At 51.0% G+C, this 21762-nt stretch overlaps 1 protein-coding gene and 1 long non-coding RNA gene across 5 annotated transcripts in view; one reads left to right on the top strand and one right to left on the bottom strand.

Moving 5' to 3' along the window:
• Positions 1-21762, top strand: part of LOC135916125 (cyclin-dependent kinase 16-like) — a 173617-nt gene that overhangs the window by 28635 nt on the left and 123220 nt on the right. The gene's annotated exons all lie outside the window — the stretch shown is intronic.
• The window catches only part of LOC135916148 (uncharacterized), a 74730-nt gene that overhangs the window by 2213 nt on the left and 50755 nt on the right, over positions 1-21762 (bottom strand). Inside the window, exons 2-3 of one of the 2 annotated variants that reach the window (XR_010568861.1) lie at positions 7354-7413; positions 6997-7214 (exon numbers count right to left, since the gene is read on the bottom strand). This is a non-coding gene — a long non-coding RNA (uncharacterized lncRNA). The remainder of the gene's footprint in view (positions 1-6996; positions 7215-7353; positions 7414-21762) is intronic. The other variant, XR_010568860.1, reaches the window with a different exon arrangement.

Here is a 21762-nt window from a genome sequence, read left to right as displayed (position 1 = left end):
CTCCTTCTTTATAACTAGTTTTTCTTTTTTTTAACGAGGCCTTTGCAAGCTTAGACTACGCTCTACGCTTTTCCATAGCTTTGTACCGCTGCCACGCTTGCCTAATTTGCGCGTACTCGGCTTACGGGTTGCATATGCCCGTAGTCAGACACACTGAAGTCGGCTCGTTTCCAAGGAACGCGCATTAGGCTGTTATCGAGCGTGCTCGTATTTCTCCTCCTCGTTGAACCGGCCAATCACGAGAACCGTAGTCACGTAAAGAGCAACCGTGGTTTGCGCGACGAGGAGTGATCAGCGGCGATATTGGATGACTCGGGAGAGTCGGGCAGCTGGAGAGAATGTACGTCCATGTCGGGAGGCGATGTCCACAGTGGCTTTCCGTTGCGGAATTACGAAAATGTAGGTTTGAGACAGTACTTCATCGGTCTATAAATTAATAGCGTTTTATTTATTTTTTTTCTCCAGTGCCCCTTTAACTTTCCGGTGGCATGGGAGGAAGTCCAAGAAAAGTGTAGGGGGCGAGCAAGCGGGTAGGCGCTTCGCGACAGCCTGTTGGCAAAGAAGACTTCGGAGCAGAAAGGGAAGCAAAGCCCAGACGTGAGGAGACTGGGTTTTGTAAGAAGGCGGGGGGCGAGCTCAACAGATGGAAGAGCAATTTTGGCCACGCAAAGCCGAGTAGTAGTCGAGTCGAGGTGGTGGTGGTGGTGGTGGTGGGGGAGGGGTGGCTCCTTTTTGGATTGTGCTTGCACGACTTGCGCGTTGAAGCCGTCCTCCCTCCTCCCCCTCGGTGAAGGCAGCTGCAGCGGCTGTCGTTGGCGTCTCTAGCGGCGGCGGCGATGGCTCGTCGCCTGTCCCGACTCCGTGGCGGTGGTGGTATACGTAGCAGTGCCGAGAGCGTTGCTGGAATGTGGAAGCGTCGGTTGTGGTATCTCCACTCGGCCAGCTGCCGGCCTTCTCCCTCTCGGCAGCTGCCTTGCGTTCTTTATTTTATTGTATTTTGAGCCCTCGCTCAGACTCTTGGACAACCGGGCAGCCTTGAAGGAAATGCTGTTTTCTCCCTCGCTCCTGCTGTGCTGCTGCGGGCCCCGCTTTATTCGTCTCGTCTGTTTCTCTCTCAGGAGAGTCGCATTGATCTTGTTGGCGTTTAATTCTTGGTATTTCCCAGTGTATTTCACTCTTTTGCTTGTTTGTGTATCGTGCTCCTCCTGTAGACAAATCGAGCGAGGAATATAGCTCGGCCTGATTCTCAATCTGTCGGTCGCCCCTTTCCCCCTGTCCGACGCTTCTGGAATGAGTGTCCGGCCCCCGTGTCGTCTGCTTCAATCGTGATCCATCAGTCCCTCTTTCTTCTTTGTGTGTGTGTGTGTGTGTGTGTGTGTGTGTGTGTGTGGTGTGTGTGTGTGTGTGTGTGTGTGTGTGTGTGTGTGTGTGTGTGTGTGTGTGTGTGTGTGTGTGTGTGTGTGTGTGTGTGTGTGTGTGTGTCTCGTCGCGATAGCATGTGTGTTTGGCGCGAGGCGTCCAATGCCAACGATCCTACTGGTTTTTCCCCGGCTTTGTATCCACGTTTTCATTTGCTTTCCTCTTGGAATCTTTAGTTCTCGTCGCCTCTCACCCCCTCTGCACGCCGCATCTCCCGAATACTAACGGCGTTGTACAACCTGCTGCTGCTGCTGCTTCTTTTCGTGGCTGTTTCGCTCACTTTAATGGCTTCACGGACGCGTCCTTAGACGGTCGTCTGCTGCTGGCTCGCGATGCGCCGGAAGCGAAGCGCCCATGCAGTTTGCGAAATTCGTGTCGTCGTGGTGATGGCTTGGCTTGGCCAGTGATGACCGTAGATACACACGCGTGGGCGCGAAGTCGCGAATGGAAGTAGGTGCTAAGGGACAGTGGATTTCGCGTTGCGCTTTTCTCACTCAGTCTCAGGCCCGCACGCTTACGCTCTCTCTCTGTCTCTCTTTCGTTTTATATACAGCAGTCTGTACTGGGGAAAAAATGCCGTAAGGCTTAATGTCCCACAGGTGTTGAATCGTTCTTGAAATGAGTTGTGGGTATGGAAAGCGGAAGGTGCAAGTGAGCCCGGACGGAGCTCGGCAGAATCGTTGTTTTGATGACCGTCGACCTGCGGACAGGATTTCTCCGTTAACTCTCGTTCTCTTATCTTTAGAGCACGTTACGAGTCGTTACGTATTTGTCAAGGTCAGTTGCAACCGCTTTCCAATCGAGCTGATCTGGAGCGGTAGTCTGCATACAGGTAAAAATCGCCTGCTCGAAGCCGCGGGGCAGTTTTCGCGAACGGGAAGCACGTCGTGGGTAAAGTCTCACGTCCTCGTGAGATTGCGTTCGCTTTCTTTCTTTCTTTCTTTCTTTCTTTCTTTCTTTCTTTCTTTCTTTCTTTCTTTCTTTCTTTCTTTCTTTCTTTCTTTCACACGTACAGGCTGTTTCAGTGCTGCTTACTTTTCTGTGTCATTGAGTTGAGCTCCGTGGAGGGGCGGGGCGCATTCTCCTAGGCGCGACTTGTATACAATGAGCGATACGCCAGCTTATTAACTACGCTAGTAGTCGTCTTTCTTGTCCTTTGTCCCTTTCATACAAGTGCCTAAACAATAAAAAATAATGTTCTGAAAGATTGCCCCGGCATTGTAAACTTATATATATATATATATATATATATATATATATATATATATATATATATATATATATATATATATATATATACTCTGACGAAGGCTGGTCTTACCCGCTCGTCACTGTGTTTAAACCCCGAGGCTTCGTTGGGGACCCACCACACCTTTATCTACTTTCCGTGGGCGCACTCAAGTGGTCGGACACGCCGTGAAAGATAGGTATGTACTCCGATTCGCCGTGTCACAGAATTCTATACTTACGCAGACAGTGACCATACGATAATATAGTCAAGTCTTTCACTCAAAAGGCACTGGCATTCGTTTCGAATATAGCCTATGTAGACGGAGGGGGCACGCTGTGTTAATCTACGTAGAGATTGTAGGTGTTCATTTTTTTTTTTTTTGCCTACCTTGGTATCGGCAGTTAGGTAGGGGTTTGTGATCACGAGAGGCATCTGCATAAATGTGTGATTCAGGCAAATAAAGTTTTGTTAGAAGTCGGAGCTTGTCTCCGTCGTGCTTTTACGTACTTCGTCTGCTGTCACGCTGTGCACATCGTTACGGACGAGAGTTGTGCCTTCTGCGAGGGAAGTGCAGAAATCGGGGAGCGCGATGCCGTTGCATTTGTCTCGCTGCGGCAGGCGACTTCGTTATTCGCTCCGTTTGTGCGCTCCTGCTGTGTGTAATCGTATTACACTGCGGGCTTTCAGTGCGAAATGGAACACGGGGTTATTGCTGCATTGGAGATGATTGTGCAGCACTTGACTTTTTTTTTCTTTTTTTGCCTCAGAAACCCACGCAATTAAAGAAAAGGCGGATTCTTGTGGAAGACATCTGTTACGTGTTGGCGAGTGACGTCCGAGGTCGGACTTTCGCAGTGAAACCGTTGCTCGAGATGCTGAGCCAGCAGTATACATCTCGTATTAGAGCACCCTGTATACACGTGCGTAGCGGCGTGTGTAGATTGCGGGCGAGGTATAGATAAGCTCTCGATTTACTGGGTGTGTGTTGTGTGCAGGACCGCGGTCGTCCCGTAAAGTGGATGTGTATGTGTGAACAGTTGTCAGCGAAGTATTATTGAGAGGTGCACCCGCCGCCATGTTCTCCCCCTCCCCCCTCCCCATCTCTCTCCCTCTCTCTATGTATGTCTCTCTCTCCCTCTCTCGGTCTCTCTCTCTGTCTGTCTCTCTCTCTCTCTCTCTCTCTCTCTCTCTCTCTCTCTCTCTCGAGGATCGCGCGGGTCCCTCTGTCTTCAGGATCGCGTGGCGTGGTTCGTCTGCAGGCGGTGTTGTAAAAACGGCCGTCTGGACGCCGCAGCCTCCAGTGGCTGCGTCGACACGATTGCTTCAGCTTGTGCAATGCGATAAGGGCCTCGGCCGCGGCGGCGACGATATCGGGACGTGATTACAGAAACGGCCGGCCGCGTCCTGCCTCTGCACTGCTGACGCGCGTGTAGACATATCAGCCCCTGCTGCTGCTGCTGCTGCTGCGTTTGACCGCGGGGAACTTGATATTCGTCGAAGTAGATGGAGCCGCGGCCGCTGTGACCCATTGGACAGTGTTGTGTTTCAGTAGTGGGCACGACGTCTCGGGGTTCGGCTCCTAGTCGCCATCCGATGCGGCCCGGAGGGGGAAAAAAGCCTGTGTGTTGAGCTTCGGAGTGGGGGGGGGGGGGGGGGGGGGGAGTAGCGTTAGGAAACGCAGTGTGGTCAAAGTTAATCCGGAATACTCGCGATAGCGCATATTGTAGCGTCAGATCGAGTTGCTTCTTGATGTTGACACCCGCGAATCAATCAGTGTAGGGGGGCTATCTGGTTTGGAAAGACTCGGCGAAGCGTGTTATCAGTGTCGGCGTGGTATACTTTGCAGCCTGAAACCAGTAAAGGCAGATGTGTGACGCTCTATACACTGTGCTGATAAGTGGGCTACACGCGCGAAAAAAAAAAAAAATGGCATTCGCTCGCTTGAGCTTCAGTATAGCGAGCGCCAAGGTCTGTGGGAAGATGCAGATGGGCGCCTCAGGAGTCTTTCTTTTTTCGTGGGGAGAAAGTGCCGTGCGATGACCTAGTGACAGCTCATTGCTGTGGGATAGAGTCAGGCGAGATAAAAGTTATTGCAGCTCTTTCTCACTCGTGGGCCGCACTTAATGAGCAACGGCAGCCGTGAGATATAAATGGGCGCGCTAAGGAGAGAAGAAGTCGAGCTGTATCAAGTTACGGTGGCAAGACTGTGTGTATCAAGAAGACGTGTATAGCGACGCCACTGTGAATTTCGCGCGCCATCTCGCCATCTTGCCACACGTGTTGGCGACGTACGCCTGCTTCGGCCTGTATACATTTAATTGGTCATCGGCGAGGATGAGCCTATACAGTTGTATTCTAGAGGAGTGAAAGTTAGGCTTAGCAGGTTGCCAGAACGTTTTTTTTTTTTCACTCGGCGCGTCCACCCTACGGCACAAACACGAAAAATGTCGCGACGTCACAGTGACGTAACGGCGAGCCTACTGACGCTCCAAATTGGAAAAGCTAAGGTTGACCTTCATTTTCTCTATATGTATAGTACAGTCGACCTTTTACCTCGAAATTAACGGTAGTAAATGTTTTGAAATAACTTTCGAAAGGCGGAATTATGACAGCGTGGTGACGCAGGACACACCGTATACATGTGTGTGCATGTGTGTGTGTGTGAGGGGGGGGGGTGCCCTAGCTTTTGAAATACTTTTGAAAGATTTGTATCTCGCGAAAGAAGAAAAAAGAAAGTCCCTCTAAGAATGCGGCCGCGCATTGCCTTCGACTGCACGGAGTGTCGACAGTTCTTTCGTTCCTCTTTCTTTTATTATTTCCCCTCGACTACGTCGATCGCGCACGCCGCCGGCACGTACGAAAACGATTTCCCGCTGGCCAGCGCGCTGAAAAGTCCTCTCTGGCCTCGCCAGACGTTGAAGTCACGGAGCATCAATGCATCCTGGTCCTCTTTCCCCTCTCTCTCTCCCCCCTCTCCTCTCTGTCAATGCCAGCGAGAGCGTCGCCCGAGCTGGGCCTATGTGAATGAGTTTTCGAGGCCGCCGAATCGTGCTTGCCGGCGGGGGGGGGTCTCTCATTACTATTATTATTTTTTATTTATTCATTTCACGGAGCGCGCATCTTTCCATGCGGAGCGATTCTCGGTCCATTCTCGCTCGTATATTACGGCACGCGTGTGGTACGCTTCGGCATCGTACGCGGCCCTCCGGATCGGTGCCGTAATAATATGTGGCGCAAGGTGGCGGCGGTGGTCGCGGAAGGATTCGCTCTCTGTGGCGGCGCGTCCTTGCGTTGTTGCGCGGACGGTTATTTTTTCTTCCGGCCGTGTCGGTGGGGGAGGGGGGGGGGAGGCCACACGCGGGCGAAGCGGACGGCGTCGCAACGCTTTTTATTGTTTTTGTTTTTTAAGATACAGCGCCTCGTTTTCGCTGCTGCTCGTTCATCGCGAGTGTTGCGCGATTCCGTCGCGCCACGCTCGGACTTGGCCCTTTCCCGCCTGGCCTTTCTTTCCTTCTTTCTTTATTTCTCTTTCTTTCTTTCTTTATCTCTTTCTTTCTTTCTTTCCTGTATCGTGTTCGTGGGTCAGCGTACTCGCTCACAAGCACTTAGTTCACGCTCATTTCACACTGCACTGCTGAGCCAGTGCCTCCTAGATGGCAGGCCTGTGCGCGATGCTCTGTGACGTCACGCCGGTCGGGGCCGAAATTTCCGTTGCCAAGCCCGGCTTGACTAAAGCGGTGACGTCGAAATCACTCCGGCTCACTCGGGGGCATCTCCATCGGATGCCGTATGGCTGTCGGCCAAGGTAACATGACGTCACGGATCGACGGGCGCGCTATCAAAAGGGCCGTTGGCTGCAATCGAGGTCGAGGGTTCGAATCCCGGCCGCGGTGGCCGCATTGCGATAGGGGTGGAATGAATGAACAACAACAACAGCAACAACAAACAACAACAACAAAACGCTTGTGTAGCTTGCATTGAGTGCACGTCAAATAACCCCTTCCCTGTTGGTCAGAATTAATGCGGAAGACGCTCCCCACCCTCCCTCTCTGTTTCACTAGGCGTTTCTCATAACCGTATTGCGCTTTCTTGGCACTTAGTAGCCCGGAATGCAATTTAATTCGATGCTTATGTCGCAGTCGTGAGTGCGCGCGAGTGAGATGAAAGGAATTCAGTGGACGTGTCGTGTAGTACACGAAGAGTGTGAGTAGACTTGAGCATGAACGTGAGTACAAACGAGTGTGGGCGTCCGCGAGTACTGACTGCGTATCCAGAAAGAAGAAATGATAACAAATAAAAAAATATCGACGTGTAAGTGTGACCGAGTGTCCACTTACTCTGCCCACCTGCGAATGTGCGTCTTGAAGTGCGTAGTCTTGCAATGTCTCGACGCGAAAATAGCCTTCGGAAAAGGAAAGTCGGAGCGGCCCCGGTGCATTATGTGCAAATCTTCATTTTTCCCTCCGTGCCTATTCGTTTCTCGTGGTCCGCCTCGCTCGCCGATTGGTCGATTCCGGCTATAAATGGGGCGCAGGCTTCGTGCGTCAAAAGACACGTGGTTGCGCTGGAGAGAGAGAGAGAGAGAGAGAGAGTTGTCAAGCTTTGAAAGTGCGTTATAAGGATCTTCGATCGAACCCGTTCCTATATGCAAGACCTTTACGTCAGCATCGAGGCACCCGGCCCTTACGCGTGTCGTTACCTACCTCGTTATAAGCGTCGCCGACGTCCATGAGTGCTCGAGCTTTCAAATCAGCTCGCGTTACCTGCGTTCGAGAAAAATAATAACGAAACAGAATAATGCTCTCTGTCTTTCACTCAACGCGCGCCATCTGTTTCGAAAGAAAAAGATTATGCAGTAAAGGCCCACTCTAATTATAATTCTACGCGATCGCCAAGTCGCCAGCAGGGAATTGTAAGTGTACGCCTTCTCTCTTTTCAGCTATTCGCCTCAACTGTAACCTCTTCAGTCCCATGTATGTAGTACCCACTTGGGTGTACACTGCTTTCTTTATTTCTTATTATGCGAAGCATACTAGCCGCACAACCACGCTCTTCCTTGCTGAGCCGCACGCGGCCGCGTAGCTACCGTATGACGTCATAACAGCTGCAAAAGCGGAGGCTCAACTCGTGCGCTCGCTTGCGGCCGCGTAGCTACATAGCCGGGTCTCAGCTCGTGCGCTCGCCTGCATGAGTTGTTTCTTCGTCTAGTCGAACCAAACGTAGCCAAGCAACAGCAGTTCACCAGGCTAAACAGTGGTTCAACAACTAAAATAAAGGCTAGTATATGCTTCGCATCCTGGGCTTAACCTTAGCTAAGCCACAGCCATTTTTTTTTTCCTTTTCAGGACTAGCTCCGCGCTGCAATTGCGTAAAAATATCCAACCCCGATTTAACGTCTAAAGCACGTGGAACTGTATGAAAGTGGTGTAGGCGCATTACTTGCTGCAAGCATTTTTTAAATATTCCCGCCGATTCGGTCGAGGCCGTTGTGTCGTCGCAGACGACAAAAGGCAACGATCGAGTACCTCTCGACTACTGCGAGTTGGCACAGAAATAGAGGATGCACCAATCAAGAAGCCAACGCGCGCGCCACGCGATGTGAAAGATCTTTCATCTACGTCTTTTCGGCCAGTAAAAGCGGTTTTTATGACGAGAGTAGGAAGCAGACGGCTACTTCCTCCATTTACGCGGAAAAACATGGTGTCTTCAAGTTCATAGTATACCGTTCGGTAGTAAGAAGCAGCTTTAAGATTGGTTATATGCCCCCGAGCTGGCTTAATTCGGGTCTGAGAATGGATAATACGGTCTCTGAGGCGCGCTGCACTCTTTCCCTTGTTTCCCGTACGTTCTTGGAGTGGGTGCAGAGCACACGCCTCGTGGATCGAGTCTTGCGCGTATTTCGTGAAAGAAGTGAGGTATACAGCGAGAGAGGGGGGAAAAACAAGTCTGAAGCGGCGAAAAAATACCGGAGGGGGGGGGGGGGGGCGGGCGTGTGTGTGCGTGTGTGGGATACACGTTTAGGAAAAAAATAAAACAAAAGAGTGTAAACGTCGAGCGAACAGTGTACCAACCAGGAAAAGAAACGCCGCTTCTCGCCCGCGTCATTTCGGATCACTTTCTCCATTCACGAGCGTAACTACTTTCGTCTTGTCCCCTTCCTCTACACAGCGAAGGCGAGCTTGCATCGAGTTTGCCAGCAGCAGCGGCGGCCGTTAAACGAGTGCCGCAGGTGCTTTTTTTCCTCCCTTTCTTTCCTTTTTTTTTTCTTGCGTTTATTTTTTCTATTTCGTGCGGGTGCTTCTCGATCGCCTACGCTGATATTCAACGCGCACGCACGCATGTACGCACGCACAAGCACACACACATTGAGGGTGCGTTTTTGCTCCTTCTGCTGCTGCTGCTGCTGTTCGTTCTCGTTACCAGAGAGAGAGAGAGAAAGAGAGAGAGATGACAGAGACAGAGAGAAAGGGAGGGAGAGAGAGAGAAACTATTTCATTCCGGCCCCCTGTCCGGGGTTATCGTTACGAGAGAGAGATTGAGAGAGAGAGAGAGAGAGAGAGAGAGAGAGAGAGAGAGACAGAGAGATTTAATTCCGGCCCTCTGTCCGGGGCTATCGTTACGAGAAGAGACTTTCGCGAGCGGCGTCGGGATGCGTCCATCTCGCGAATCGTCGCGCCGTGCGCGTGCGGTGGGAAAAAGGAAATGGCCGAGCTCCTCGGCGTTACTTTGTTACTGCACGAATCTCCTCACACACGCTGACGCACGCGGTGTGAGGAGATTCGTGCCTAGAGATTATGCGCAGCTCGAGAGGGCGCGTTATCTGTAGCCTCGAGTATGGATAACCACGGGCTAATCCTGTTGAAAAAGTAATGGCCGAGCTCCTCAGTGTTACTTTGTTACCGCATGAATCTCCTCACACACGCTGACGCGGTGTGAGGAGGTTCGTGCCGAGAGATTATGCGCAGCTCGAGAGGGCGCGTTATCTGTAGCCTCGAGGATGGATAACCGCGGGCTAGTCCTGTTGAGTTTCTCGGCAGTGTGACAAGAAGAAAACAAAAATCTGAATAAAGGAAGAAGAGGGGAGGTAACTGTAGGGGTGCCAGCCTGGGAAAGTGCGTGGCAGTGCAAGATAACGGCCTCGCGATGTAATGGTAGTTGCCCGTTATTAGGTTACGGCTCATTGCAGCTATAGCGGCCGAGGAGTTGCTCGTGTGAGGTTCGCACGTTGCTAAAGACGCGGTAGGGTGATGACAGATAAGCATAAGCTGAGACCGGCACGGCTGAAAGGGTGGTCACGGCGGGCTCTCTGTGAAGTCGCTCTCATTCATTCATTCATTCATTCATTCATTCATTCATTCATTCATTTGTTCACTCATTCATTGCTCGCGCCTCACAAGGACGGCATTCGAGATTGAGCTCTGCGAGAAAGCGCTCATTGTGACACTTCTGTGGTGTCTTCACCGCTCCAATTGCAGACTTTCAGGAACAGCAGAAATTACTGATGAAGTACGCCTCGCTACATAACGTGGCAGTGAGCGTCGTTCCCGACGCCCCTTTCCACAGTTACCCTGAAAAGCGCAGGTATCTTCTTGCGGTCGATCTTCGGCGCTGCAAAGGCTATGCAGCGTATATAGTGCAGCGATGACAATTTGGTTATATATGTTATAATACAAGCCTTTGCGGGGTTCTGCTGGTTAAACGGGTCCAGCTGGTTATACGCTGTCCAATACGAAGTGCGCTGTCTTTTTTTTTTTTTGAACTCAAAACAAGGTATAGTGCACGAAATGACTTGATATTCACGCTTAGTGTGTGCGTGCATGTGTTTTTGCGTGTGTATGTTCGTTATCCTGAGACGTGACTATTTCGTTCTCCGCTAGACAAAGCTCTGCCTGTGAGGTAGACGTACCTCAATGGCCGGAGTGGAAAGGCGCAGCCATATAACATTGACGGCTGCGCTATTCTGCATCAGCGTGTTTGGGTGGCGACCACGCCGTAGTAGCAAGAGAGAGAAAGAGAGAGAGAGTATTTGTTATGATAGAAAAGTTGAGATCTGCCTGAATCAATGTTCTGACCTGCTACTCAACATTGGGGGAAGGGGAAAGGACGTAGACTGAAAGAACAGAGAAGACGTTGATTACGAGAATGAAGATGTTGGTGGAACTCTTGCACGCTCCAAGACTCGTCAAACCGTGGTAGCATATATAGTTTCAATAACGATGACCGCGCGTGCTCGAGACCTTATGCGACGTGATTGCATCGCCTCCGGAAGGGGTCGTTACGTTACGTTACGTTACGTCGTTACGGTCGTTACGTTACGTTCCGGAAGGGGTCGTCGTCGTCGTCGTCGTAACGCGAGTATCAAGTACCGCGGGCGTTGTGCGTGCGCGTTTTGTGGCCTGCCCCTGACGTGCCCGTGCACCACGGGGTCGCGCGCGTAGCCTGTTGTCCACTGTACGCTGCCGCGCTGTTTCTGGGCGCTTCGTGGTGTTATTTTTTTACGGGCCTCGCCGTACGTGCGGTGCGGGCTTAATTGCTACGGGCGACTCGCAGGCGAAACGTAGTACATGCACGTGGAACCATCTCGGCTCGCACACGTGCAGTTGTACAGCTAGGAAAGAACACCACAAAGAATCGCGTGAAAAGATATATATGCAAATGTGAAGGTCAAAATGTGTACGGACTATAGGGTTCACTGAAACGAGTGTGTAACTGCTGAGATGCAATGTTCTAGGTTCACTGTTTCTATCAGTTGACATGTTTGGGTAAGCTTGGCGTGCAGCTTTTGTTTTCTTTTTTTACATCTGTGATCCGTAGTTTGTTGGAAATGCTCCTGCCCTCCAGGGCTCGATATTTCTCGTTTCGTACCTTGCAGTACGTCGCTTGAAGCTTGCCTTAAGGGAATGAAAAAGTGCCGTTGTTTATTTTCTGTGCGGTAGGAATTGAGTTCAGTGAACTTCCGGGTACCTCGTGGAACTGTTTTGCCCGAGCGAAAAAAATAGATTCAGGCGAAACGTAAATGCGCGGCATTTGCTATACGGAACTTGTTTGTAAACAAGAGCGCCGTGACGTGGACATAGTGCGCAGATGCGTGAGGGGGAAAGCCGCCTGCCGTATTTTCTGCCGGAGCGAATTCAGTGGACGGCGGGATTAATCCGTTGCTCATGCAGATTCTTTAAACGGCGATCACGGGCTTATGACAGAGCCGTGCAGCTGGCTGAACCGGTTGACAAAATGTCGATACAAGATGGTATAGGTAACGATAAGTTGTTGAAGATTTATTTGTAACATTGCAGGGGGAAAGGGAAGAGAGTAATCCTGGCCTCAAGGCTTCCTAAACTGTCTAAAGACAGGATTTAAAGGGAGAGTGAATAGAAGCACAAAGTCACTTTAGCCGTATGACGTATGTTGTTTCTGAATTCTACTGTCTTCAATTTAGCGGCAAGAGGTTGAGTACAAGACGAGAACAGGAAGGCGAAAACTTCAATTTTGTTGAATTTCGCGCCTAAACTCCACCGCCGGTACGTCACTGTGACGTCATCACGGGCTCCAGCATACTGTTTTCGTGTTTGGACTGTTGCTCGGCAGTAAAACGTTCTCTAAACTCTCCATGTTCAGTCTTTGGCTGTTTTTAGAAAACGATGTATAGTCCATCTTTACCGGTGAAACGACATTAACTATAGGCCCGAGCGTACGCCGTCAAGTTACAGCGTAAGCTGTTATGGGCTCATTCCAACAGCCATTTCGGTTGGCGATGAGTATGTTCTCTGCCGCCGTAGCCGTCGGTGTCCGTCGTAGCTGTCGCCGGGAAGTGAGTGATAAGTCTGATCACGCCATGCATGGCGGGTTGACTGAACTTGCCTCGACGCTGCGCGCTTGCAGCCCGAACCGCTAGGCGTAAACGTGATCGCAACGACCGGACCTTAACCCGACGAGCCGACTCGATTCGACTCGTCCTGATTTGACTCGACCTGGTTTGACTCGACCCGATTCGATTCGACCCGATTCGACCTGATTTGACTCGACCCGATTCGACTTGATCCGGCTTGACCCGACCCGACTCTATCGGTTTCGTGCAAACGTAGCTAAACACAGCCTCTCGTTAGGCAGTTGGCAACGGAAACCTCGTTGGCTGGCCGCTTGATTCGACGTTTAAATGATCACCGCGTTCGCGGAGTTCTCGTCCCGTCGTTAAGGTATAATGTGCACTCTTGTGCGCGTGAAGCCGTTGCAGCTGCCGTTGTCACGCAATCCCAGAGCACTTACTGGAGAGCTTGCACAATTTCATTTAATCGCATTAACTTGTCGTAAAGTATAAGTATACTGGGCGTAAACCCGCTTTGTAAGGCCGCTGCATGCCTTCGCTAGCCGCCGAGCTAAAGAAAAAAAGAAACGAAATTAACTGTCTGGTTTGCCTCGTTACGTTTCTATCTGTCGCCGCCGTCTCCCACGTAGGCCTTCGCGGGCGGATCGATAATTCGCTGCTTAATTTAAAGCGCTCCGCCGCAAAGCTGCACTGAGCATAAGTGCATACCGTTGGCTTTTATTGACCTGTTTTGGTTTGGCGTCGCGTGCCTCTCCGCTCTCACTTTAACGAGCCTATAATTGCGCTCTGTCGAGGCGCGAGCTCTTTCTTTCTTTCTTTCTTTCTTTCTTTCTTTCTTTCTTTCTTTCTTTCTTTCTTTCTTTCTTTCTTTCTTTCTCTCTCTCTCTCTTTCTTTCTTTCTTTCTTTCGCGTCGACATGGTGTCGATGGAGCCCGCGTTATAAAAACTACCATCGACGTTTCAATTAGGCGTCTGTATGCAATGTCGGTCGAACCTTCGCTTCCCCGTCGTCGCCCTTCTTTGCTGCTGCTGCTGCGGCAGCTGGTCGTCGACACAGCTGGCTGCCTCCGCGTATACTGCTGGCACACTGTGTTTAATTATAACAGACCCCCCCCGCTCCGACAGCCGGTGGCATTGTGACGATGATGGACGCTGTCACCGTGTCGCTGTTTGGTGCTTTTCCTGCGCAACTCGTTGCCGCTTCCGCCGCCGCCCCTTTTCGGAGCGTGGTCAGGGACGAGGTCTCGGCCGGCGAGAGAGAGAGAGAGAGAGAGAGAGAGAGAGAGAAGGGAGAGAGAGAGGGAGAGCGGCGGTTGCCATGCTATACTGCGCGGACAGTTTTAATTAATAAATATGGCGTGCGCCAAAGCTAGCGCGTACGATGAAGCTGTTAAACGTGTGGTTACTCGCTTGAAACCGAACGGGACATAAATGGAAGACACTTGGGCACCCGAAGCGCTGTTAATAAATAGCGTATACGCTGCGGCCACGCTCCATTCAAAACAACCCGAGCCAAGTAAGGGTTCCGCGCACGCTAGGGTGTCGCGGGGTCGTTCTCCTTTTGCTGCAGTGCGTGCTGTTTCTAATGCTCTCACTTTCTTGTAACTGTTGTAAGCTAGTGAACCACGAAAAGAGCAATTCAGACGCGCGCTCAGTTAGTGCAACTTAATTGCGGTTAATTTTTCCGCGAAGTTCGTTTTGTTCAGTAACGAACCCAGGCGTTGCGCATCTAAGTTTCTCGACCAGCGGTCCAGAACCCGTGTAGGATCGCGTATGTACTACGTTACATAACACATCGAGCGCTGCAAGTTCATATGTTCGTGCTTCATAAGGGTTCTCTCTTCAAACGCATTGATAATGTCGGTCTCATCCGCAGTCTTCTGATTTCCCCGTTTCGGTTAGGATATTCTTCTTCTCGTTTTATTTGACCAATGTGGTACATTTGGCGTAAATAATAATTCCTTCATGAGCGAGTTGAAAAGAGGGAAACGACGTACTGAAAATCATATTGACCGCAAAAAAGACGGGGACAGAGGAAGGAAACACGTAAACAGCACGGGCTGTCTTTCTTGCGGTCAATATGGTTTGCAGTAAATACCAACTAGGCCAAACTGAAGTTCTTCTGAAGGAGACGTACTGAAAGGTTAATCAGACCCTGTTAGGCCGGTTGTCCTCTGTACGCGGCAATGGGCAAATTGATAGAAACAGAAATATGGAGTGGATGTTGTCAAGTGTGTGTTTAGGAAGGGGGGGGGGGGGGTATGCTTACGTTTCGAAAAAAAAAAAAAAAAGAAACCCACAGTGATGCATCTGAAAACTTTCGGTCATATCATCGTCCCGTCGAATTCCATTGCGGTGGTCCAGTATAGTCGTCCACCTATACACTGCCGATATTGCTGTTCCGTCGGCCGTGAAGTGGGATAGAAAACTTCTAGGAGCCGGTCGCGCGGCGCGATGTTGTTGAGGCCTGAGGCCCACCACCATATAATAAATACGTGCGTCGGCTTCCTTTATCCTTCGGCACGGGTCGCTATTGCTTGCTCGTCAACGCTGCCGCTCTCCTCTCTCCGACGGTTTCCGGTGTCTTGAAAGATTTCGCGCCTTTCTCCACTGAACCCCTCCCCCCTTCCCTCTCCCTACAATGCCCCTTGCCCCACCTTTCCGTTATTACACATTTCCTTTTCTCTGCATTTTTTGTTTTATTTAATGTATTGTGTTACGGGCAGATGACGTGTCCCAGGTTTCCCTTTATTGGCGGCCGCCCTGCGTCTGACTCACACTTTTCCTGTTATTGCGGCGACCCCACTTCCCGAGCGAGGGGCCGCTCCTTCCGAACCCGCAGGAAGCCAGTTTGTCATTGTTACCCTGAGATGGAAAGAAATGGAGAGAGAGAAAGTTGGAACGAAAGAAAGGAAGGTCTGTTGATGGCGTCGCCCCGACACAGTCGTACACGGAGGCTTGGTTTTTTTTGTGGGCATAGGGCGAAGGCGGGTCGTAATTGATGTATGTAACTTTCGGGGTGGAGACGCGCATGGGCCTGCCGACAAATGCATTTGCCGCGCGCGCGTGTGTCCGAGTGCGACATTGGGTAATGAGGAAACGCGTGCCTATATGGGGGGGGTGCCTTGTGTGCGGAACACGGGGAGCGGCCAGCAGCACGCAACTCCTCCTTCTCTGGTGCGCGCTTTCCCCTTTGTTTTGTGTGCGAGCGCGCTGCTATCTTGGGAGACATTCCGGACCCGTTTGTCACTCTGAGCGCCCCCCCACCCCCCGAGTCGAGGAAGCCGGGCCGACGCGTGTGGCGTTCGTGTACACCGTTCGTTCCTCGCGTTGTCAACCCGCGGCGCACTTGTTGTGGCCCGGTGAATTTGGCGTTGAGCGCGAGCGAGTCATCGACGTCGCGTGTTCGGTAACCGACCGCGGCAGAATGCATAGGCGGGTGGTGCGCGGATTGGTTTAAGAGGGCAACTCCGGCGATTTTCGACCATGTCGGGGTAATCGAATATTTATGTTACCGAGACGCCCCCCAACCCCCTCTGCTGGCATGCGTCTGATAGTAGAATTGTTCCGCAAATTAGAGAGTAACTTTAAATAAGCAAAAAGAAAAGAAAAGAAAACGCGAAAACGAAACCGAAACGTCGCCAAGCAGCCGAGCGAAATCCTTCGCGTGACGTCACGAGAGGTATACCCGAGCGGGGAAGATGCGCGAGGCATGCCGGTCTCGCCCTCGGAGCGAACGAAACCGGCGAAGAGCAGACGCTCGGCTGATCCGTGAGCGCGCCGGAGCTGTTGATACATGTTGATAGCCCGTCGTGTCGTGGCGTCTAGCTTTTTTTTTTGCGTGTGCACTGTACGAAATGAGGAATGCTTTGTTTCAAATCCGTATGGTCAAATCCGAACTACAGAAGCAGTTTTCTTCATCCCAATCGCTTATGTTGAATTCCAATGGCAGATTAGGTCAAGTTTTTCTGCTCTGTATGGAGCAATCCTATTCCAATGGCAGAATGGGAGCGTGAGCTTTGTGTTCCAGTGGCAGATTGGGACCAGCCGCTGATCCCGGATTGCTCCGTGGAGCAAAAATATTTGCTCCGCCGAAATCGGCAGATTTGACCGGAAGTCCTCGTGACGTATTTCCTTCACCCGCCTCTGCTTCCTGTCACGGTCGCCGGTCGCGGGCAGCTATGGACGACATGGGAAACGTGGACGCCGCTTCGCGCCGTGCGATTTTGTTCGCGCTCCTAGACAGCTCCGACTCAGACAGTACGATTTCCAAGTCGAGTGATGATTCTTCTGACACGGACAGTGAAATGGGGTGGTGGGTTGCGCTTCCAAGCGCTTGTTCCTCTCTCTATTCTAGCGCCCTCTCCCTTGATTTTCTTGCACTAAGTGCTCCCGCGGGAGCGCACGCATTCCCTTCGCAGATATGGTGCGAGCAGGTGAGAGCGATCTCAGTCGGAGCGACGCGCTCCGTTCGTGATCCGGCCGAGCGCTCTCGATCTACCATTGGAATTAGCTTCAGGTCAATCGCTCAGGTCCGCCAGCAGTAGACGCACCGACTCGGGACCGTAATAGTCTTAACGATCGACTGAACGCTATCGGCATGGGCTCAAACTGTTGTGTGTGTGCGGGTGGCGAGGGCTGAAGTCCGCGCAGCCAAGAACGCAGCGCCACTTGCCTCCAATATCTTGCCCGTCCGCAGGGAACACAACTGCTCGCGACAGCAACTTCTCATAGCTCACGATTGTTGACTCCTCCACGCTGTAGTCGCTGTCGTCTGCGTGATCCCGGCATGCTCTGCGTGTACCACTCCTTACGCCGTACGCAATGTGGCCTGTAACTGACGTTTAAGTAAGTTAGGGTGTTCGAGGCAATTAATTAAATTCGTTTTTAAAGCATCTGCGCATCTCTCTCTCTCTCTCTCTCTCTCTCTCTCTCTCTCTCTCTCTCTCTCTCTCTCTCTTTTCTCTTTTATTTAGGACATGACAGAAGTGTGCAGACGAACGTACCCAGCTAATTTCACTGACATCCGTTGACATCGAAAAGTCGCGGAAGTTGCCCTTTAAACGCTCTCGCTGACTTTTGATGAAAGTGCGCCGTTGAGGAAGCCGAGGTGGTTGGAATTAATCTCCATAAGGGCGCTCAAATATCCGGCGAAATGGGAGCCCCGTCGCAGGTGTTTAGCGGGCTTGACTTCACCTTCCTAATGCGTTTGCCGTAGCGGATGTCTTTTGTAACTAACTCGCCTTACAGCACGAAAAAAAAAAATATAACTGCACTGATAGAGTGCACGTGCAGTTGTGATACCAATGTTTGCTTCCAGAAGAGGGTTATAGCGTCGAAAAAACACAACACACAGCAAGCGAGACGGGACAGGCGCCTGTCCCGTCTCGCAATGTTTGCTTCCCGCCCCCTCCGAGTTACGGCCCCGTGTCGCAACACAGCAACAAGCGAAAGTTCGTTTCGATCGTAATAGCCAGTCGTATAAGTCAGCGAACCTCGGTGCTTCACTGTGCCACTTGTCGTTGTACTGAGGCTCATCGGTGTTAATTTGATGCACAGTGTGTCCATCATCAGGGAAAACCTGGAAAACCCGGGATTTTCGAGGAATTTGACAGGCTCTGAAAAATCCAGGGAAAAAAACGGGATTTCCTCTCCGGTTGCTATGAGGCCGGGAATCTAGTAGCTACAGCTGTTGTGGGGAAACTAGTGGTATGCCGTAAGGAAACGAGGTTTTCAACTGAATTAACGCAATTTGCTAATAGGGGTACGTTTTGCTGGTTTTGCGAGCGAGCCTTGCCGGGCAATGGGAATATCATGAAATACGGGTTAAAGTAAGATCTGATAGTGCATCCCGCCTTATTTGCAACTTAACTGGCAGTAGTTGAAAGTTATGGGCTTGCATAGTAAGTTAGGGAGCTATAAGTAACTTTTTTCCCCCTTGCGACTGAACCACCTGTGTCGTTGACTGCCAGGGAATGTTTATAAAAGCAGCCGGTGAAAACCTGGAAAAATCGAGGAATTTGAGAGCGTTATCGTCGCCGACACACCTTGCATGTTGCATGAAATGTCTTTCGTTCCCTGCGCTATCTTTTGGTCTTAGTCGCTGGCCGTTTATTCGTGTGCCAACGTAATCTCAAGCAGTTACTGAGTTTCGACCGGGGCTTTCCCACTTCCGTCTTCTTAAGTTAGAGTTATTGCAAAATCAAAGGTAAAAAAAAACTAGGATATGAAGGACGCTGCTCGGCTTGAGGAAAAAAGTTAACGAGTAAAGATACTGGTTACGTCTTAAAAATTCAGGGCCATTACACACTGAACTTTACTGTGGCTTTGATACAAGTGTCCACCGTCTCCGGGACTGCCACGTGCTCTACACTGTAAAATAATTTACACCCTAAAAGTGAAAAGGGTGTAAATGTGTCCATGACTGACACCCTTAGGTAAGGGTGTGAGTTAAAGACACATTTACACCCTTTTTCACTTTTTAGAGTGTAAATATACAGTGTACGCCATGCGTGATACGAAAGTTTACTGTGGCTTTGAGACAAGTGTCCACCGTTTCCGGGACTGCCACGTGCTCTACACTGTAAAGTAATTTACACCCTAAAAAGTGAAAAGGGTGCAAATGTGTCTATAACTCACACCCTTAGGTAAGGGTGTGAGTTATAGACACATTTACACCCTTTTTCACTTCTTAGGGTGTAAATTTACAGTGTACGCCATGCGTGATACGAAGGTACATGGATGCGCGCGAAATCATCGTAGCCGATTAGAACTCACTGCCGGCGCATCACGTTGTGGCCGTGAGCTAGATACAACTACGTAGCTGGCACCTGTGCTGCTTCGTGGCGTGCTCGGGGAGCCGCGATTAAGCATGCAGATATAGGGACCGTCGGATGTTTGCAGAGCGTGCCGCTGCATGCATGCAGCCTGTTTCTGTGATGATCCAATTTCTCCTACGCGCGTGCGGCGGGAGATTTCCCTGTTGCCGTGCGTCCCGTTTGCTTTGGATGCGTCACTGCGCTTTGCCGAGGCCGGCGTTTCCTCTCCCCCGAGTCTGTGGAGTGCTTTGGCTGCGATGCAAGTGATGTGTAGCATGGAGATCCGAGATAAGAAGCCTTGTAGGGTCACCCGCGCTCTCATCGCCATCTCTCTATCTATTTCTTTTTGTAATCATGGCGCGGTTTCTCTCCCGCTGCGTTCCTCCCGCCTAGGTGCGATAAGCGACGCAGACTTTACTTCGAGACCGTTCGGATCGCGAGCGTTCGGATGTGTGCACAGCTGTCTCTGTTTGATCGCAGCTTCTTCTTTCCTTTTTCTTTTTCCTCTCTGTGTCCTGTGCCTTTGAGCTTCCGCTGTCTTTATCTGCGCCGTGAGAGCAATATCCTACTCGTGACGTCAGCTTGAGTGGCGACCGCGTTTCCCTTTGCCGCGCGAGTTGTTCTTGCAATTCCCGAACCTCCCCGTAGCGCTTGCATGTGTTTGCGAGAGAGAGAGAGAGGAGGCTCGCGAGTCGTGACACAACTTTGACGTGGCTCTCGCATTATAACTGCAGGTCGTGAGTTTGGAATGAGAACGCGCGGCGCTTGTTGCTTTCTCTTCCAGTTTTTTGGCAGATGTAGCCAGTATACGGGGGTAGCGTTACAGTTTCGTGGCAGCTGTCTTGGGTATATCGTATCGCCGCTGCGTTTCCTTGGCAGAATTCGCAAAATGCCACGTAGTGATTGTGACCCGCCGTGGTTGCTCAGTGGCTATGGTGTTGGGCTGCTGAGCACGAGGTCGCGGGATCGAATCCCGGCCACGGCGGCCGCATTTCGATGGGGGCGAAATGCGAAAACACCCGTGTGCTTAGATTTAGGTGCACGTTAAAGAACCCCAGGTGGTCAAAATTTCCGGAGTCCTCCACTACGGCGTACCTCATAATCAGAAAGTGGTTTTGGCACGTATAACCCAAAATATTATTATTATTATTACGTAGTGATTGTGCAGCGTGCCTTCCGCTGTAGCTCGTCGACAAGGCGGCACACGCGTCACAGTACACAGCGGAATACACACCGCCGTTTATCGGCGCTTTGACGTTTTTGTAAGATCAGCGGGCCTCCGTGATCGCCTTTGACAACATTACATTTTCTTTTGGGTGAGCATGTGTTCAGAATCTATCTATCTATCTATCTATCTATCTATCTATCTATCTATCTATCTATCTATCTATCTATCTATCTATCTATCTATCTATCTATCTATCTATCTATCTATCTATCTATCTATCTATCTATCTATCTATCTTTATTTATTTATTTATTTATTTATTTATTTATGAAAGGGACGGTAGCCAACCGGACGTCTCTTCCGGTCAACACCCCCCTCCTCCCGACACGTTCCTCTCCACATTCTGTCCTCTCTCAAGACCTTCAATCTCAGATTTACGAGGCACGACGCCTGTGTCGTCCGCCGAGCTCCTCGTCGCGCTATTCCTGGTCGGGCATATTTTATATCGCCTTTTCGGTGTAGTAGATTTATGCGCGGCCAACCGAAGGAAGCTTCGGTCGTGTTTTTTATACGCAGCTTTCTTTTTTTTTTCTCGCGTTTCTCCGCTTTTGCTGCGCATGCATCGGATTTCGCGAACCGCGAGCCTTGTTATGTGGCTCCGAAGGCGGGACCCCGTCCTCGATTGACCTGGCATCGCAAACTTGTTTGTTCGTTCGTTTGTTTGTTTGTTTTCCGTGTTTCTCGGCCGGAACTTTTCCATACGCTTCTCGAGAAATCGACCTCCCCGCGACCCCCGGCGCGAGCGGCTGACTCTTCGAGAGCGAATACTGCGTTGGTCGGAGGAAAGCAACCACGAAGAAACGAAACCCCCCGAGTCCCCTGGACCGCGCTCGCGTCCTTGTGTTGCGCTCAAAATGTCGCGGGTCGAGCCGAGACGCGCCCGTCAAGGCTATTTCCAGACTTCCCGCTCTAATAGGACGCCGTAGTATACATACACACACACACACAGCGTTCCGTCGGCGGGCGTATGAAAGGCGGCCGCTATCGACGACTCGTTATATGCTGCACGGTGTGACCCGTGTGTCTTCCTGGTTCCTGCCGGTGTCCGTTGCCTACGGTGTGCATACATACATGCACGCGTCTCTCGGCATCGACGTCGAGCAGCAGCGGTGGCGGCTCGTGGCATTTTTGGAGTCGTTCGATGAACGACGTCCCAAGATACATAGTTTAGTAGAACTCGTTGTTGGGCGAGTTGGTAGATATTAGCGAACATTGTTTAACTGCGCGAGCAAACGAACCACAA

Source organism: Dermacentor albipictus, chromosome 5 (assembly GCF_038994185.2).
Source record: "Dermacentor albipictus isolate Rhodes 1998 colony chromosome 5, USDA_Dalb.pri_finalv2, whole genome shotgun sequence".
In the NCBI taxonomy this organism is placed as follows: domain Eukaryota; kingdom Metazoa; phylum Arthropoda; class Arachnida; order Ixodida; family Ixodidae; genus Dermacentor; species Dermacentor albipictus.
The sequence above is the reverse complement of the archived record's forward strand: the minus strand, read 5'-3'. Positions and strand labels throughout refer to the sequence as shown.